Source organism: Oreochromis aureus, linkage group 15 (genome assembly GCF_013358895.1).
Source record: "Oreochromis aureus strain Israel breed Guangdong linkage group 15, ZZ_aureus, whole genome shotgun sequence".
Lineage (NCBI taxonomy): Eukaryota > Metazoa > Chordata > Actinopteri > Cichliformes > Cichlidae > Oreochromis > Oreochromis aureus.
The window spans coordinates 31,777,486-31,781,080 of NC_052956.1; the positions used below are offsets into that span (position 1 = coordinate 31,777,486).

Sequence of the window (3,595 nt, forward strand, 5' to 3'; positions counted from 1 at the left end):
TTTATAATTCAAGTCACACTGCGGAGATTTTTGTGTTCAACATTTTCTCCAAGGATATTTCAACACAAAGACAGGAGGAGGTATGGCACAATCCACTGACCTGCCTGCTCTCCCTCATGTGCCACAGAGGAGGAAGAGTTTTGGCCAGAGCTGCCAACACTCAAGACCGAAAGGCAACAGTTCATGCAGGAGGGTGGTTGGATGCCTCCCGTAGATCAGTCATAAACCAAACATGACCTAGTCCTTCTGGTTTACAAAAAGAGTCATTTCCTGTTGAGTGACGTGCCAACTGAAGTCTGAAACAGTAATGTGGAAAAGTATAATTGTGCTCCCAGCATTTTCAAGATGGAGGTAGTATTGGCATGCAAACAACAATCAGGAGGTCATCTTCTTGTCAAGTCTTCACTGCAGATGAAGGTTCAAAGAATGTTTACAAAGAGAGAAAAGGAGCTACTCACTTCAGAAGAGGAATAAGTGCATACTGAATACTAATTTACTCACTGTGTACAATGACATATTCTTCTGCATTCAGTGTACATTTTACAGATACCTTTATTTTGTACACTTTGAACATTTCAGCCTGTAGGCATTCACATTAATAATGCAGTAATGGTTGAAACATTGAATTTTCACACTAGAACCAATGTTTTCATGAGTGATAAGCATACCTTCCTGTGTTAACAGAAGTGAATGCTCATAATGATGCTGGTCTCTCACTTCATCTCTAACTCTAACTCATTTTCAGAGGAGTCATTCAGAGCTAGTCATTTCTAATATAATCCAACTCTAACATAGAAGTAAGCCATGTTCTCTTCTCTAGTGAATATTTATGGTGCAAAGCAGTCAACTGCCTTCTCCCTCCAGGCCAGACAATTTGGACTTCATCAATATGTATTTCCAAGGACTTCTGGAAAAGGCACTTCAAAGGGACTTCATCAAGGATTCCTTTTGTCTTTTCAGCCAGTCTCATAACTGAGCCCACAGACTCACTTTTCCCTCTTTCGGTTTGACGTATATATCAATGAATTATTCCTTGCAGGGTTAGCATGATGTCTCACTCAAAGAATTTTTCTCACCCTTTTTCAAGGAGAGAAAACAGCACTGTGGCATTCATTCTGACAGTGTTTTTCATGTCAATATAAATCCATGAAGCTGTAATGATATTTGAAAAAGTATGCTGAGAAACCAGGTTTGACAAGATATGATTAATCTGCTGCTAAATTTATAACCCATACACAAACTCTTGCTAAAGCAACTTTTTTTTGTACCCCAGGAGAAAACATTGTAGTGGGGGATGTAGCGGTTATTCCCACATATTTTATTCCTGCAGTCCCTGCTGTGTAAGGCCTCAATTATACTCCATTGAGGACACAGACATGAACAGGTGAAGACGGACAAGCAATCGTTCATGTTACACTGTAACTGTGTGAAGTCTGCTTGAAGTCAGCTGCCTGGGGTTAATGCTTAGTTAGTGCACTATTATGCAAATTCTCCATGGACAACGTTGTGTGATCGCAAAAAGCAAGCACGCACATACGCATGGTACTTTATACCCACTGCCTGATGATGAAATTCACATCATGCAGATCCACAGAGGTGGAAAGTATAATCCCTGCCAAAACAATCAACTCTGTCATTCCACAAAAAATTAACTCTAGTAACCTATTATTATTAATAATTATAATAAGACGGAAGGTCCAGTGATGTTGTTAAAGAATAAAACAGAGAGTATATTTCCCAAACTTTATTTCAGTGTTCTGTAAATACTTTGTGTCAATGATTCCTGAAATACCATTTACATGTGTTAAAATCACAGCTGGCATAGGGGATATTTGGGCATCTCTATACCCGTGGTTCACAGCGGGGCAGGAACTCTGTGACAGTTGGCTAGGTATTTTTTTCTGAGCAGAGGCACCCGGGTAGACTGACAAGGTGGTGTTGGACTGATGGAACTGAGTGTTCTCTTTCAATAGCTGGTAGTAGTGGTGGTTAGCAAAAGAGGTCATGGAGTTATGGGCATAATCCACCCAGGAAAGCTGCGATGCCACGGACTGGTTAGTTGATGGAATACCACGGAGAGTGGCCTCTAGCTCTTGATTGGCCCTCTCTGCTTGTACATTAGCTTGGGAGGAGATATCCAGACACGAGGCTGACCTTGGCCCATAGTTCATCACAAAACTCCTTTCAGATATGAGACATAAACTGGGGCTGCCGATCAGACACAGTCCTCGGGGATTCCATGTAAACGGAAAATGTGACCGGTGAGTAGTTAAGCTGTTTCGAAGGCACTGGAAGTTTAGGGAGAGCAATGAAATGAGCGGCCTTGGAGAAACGATCGATGATAGTTAAGATTACAGTGTTACCTGAGGGGGAGTGGTAGTCCCATGACAAAATCCAAAGCAATGTGTGACCAAGGACAACTGGGCATGGGTAGTAGTCTTAGTCAGCCAGCGGGTGGTGAGCTGGAAGTCATGTTCTAAGCACAGGTGGGACAAGCAGAGACATATTCCTGGATATCTTTGGCCAGAGACTGCCACCAAGCTTTAGTGGCTCCAGCCAATCCACTACTGCCTTGATCTTGGCCGGGTCTGCCCGCAACTGAATGGACTGGACACGGAACTCACATTTTCGCCCTTTACATAGAGGCAGTTTTCCAGCAGGTCCCGCAAGACTACATGGACTCATGCTCTGAAACAGACTTAGAAGATGAGGGTATTATTCAAGTTAAACACAAAATGATTCATGAAATCTCTGATAATGTCGTTCATCAGGGCCTGAAACACAGTGGGGGCATTGGTAACACCAAACGGCATGAACAAATACTAATTTTGTAATGTTGCAGAATTACTCATTTGTGCATACTTACATTGTTTATTTGTTGTCACTCTTCATGTAGGTCAGGTGTGAGAAAGGCCCAGCATTTCCTGATTTTTAAAGCACTGATGATGTCATGTCTGATGTCACCAGGTCAAACCAAGAGGAGGGGTTTCTTTTACCATAGGAAGGATTTCTTTTGTTTGTTTCAGGATACAAAGGGATTTGTTTTTTTCTTATATAGAGCCATGTAGTTTTGTAAATGTGTTCATCAGAAAAGTTGGGAGCTTTATGTAATTCTCAGTCATTTGTGGTGAGTTTTAGATTCCTCGGCTGAAGTTAGTGGTACTGGCTAGACTAATTGAAGGTAAATTGATAGGCCTATATATAATCAGTCTCTGCTTGATTCAGATGAGGGAGGAGAGATGAGCTGTGTTACTGAATAATGTGCTTTTTGAGTTTTGTTAATTTAGTTACTATGGTGGCGTTTTGTTAAGTTTCACATATAATAGAGGTTGTACTGTAAAAAAAAATTGCTCATCTCTGGGAACCCAAAATGTTTGCTCAGTCTGCTTACTTACCACCTTCCTTGACGCCTGAGTCAGACTACTTCACAAGGGAGAGGACTTATTTTTCATTGTGATCTTGTTAAGACGCAATAATCTATGCATGAATGGAGCAACTTCTTTCTTTTCAAAAAAACCACCAAAAAACCTTGGGAGTAAGTCTATGCCACAGTGATAAGGACAGTGTGGTGAGAGGGAGGGCTAGATCCCTACTA

General features: G+C 41.4%; 1 long non-coding RNA gene across 1 annotated transcript; it reads right to left on the reverse strand.

Moving 5' to 3' along the window:
• Positions 1-1,824: 1,824 nt before the first annotated feature.
• LOC120433075 lies at positions 1,825-2,881 on the reverse strand. The gene is made up of 3 exons (XR_005608299.1): positions 2,867-2,881; positions 2,364-2,698; positions 1,825-2,288 (listed from the first exon to the last, which is right to left on the reverse strand). It is a non-coding gene; the product is annotated as an uncharacterized LOC120433075 (long non-coding RNA).
• Positions 2,882-3,595: the final 714 nt, after the last annotated feature.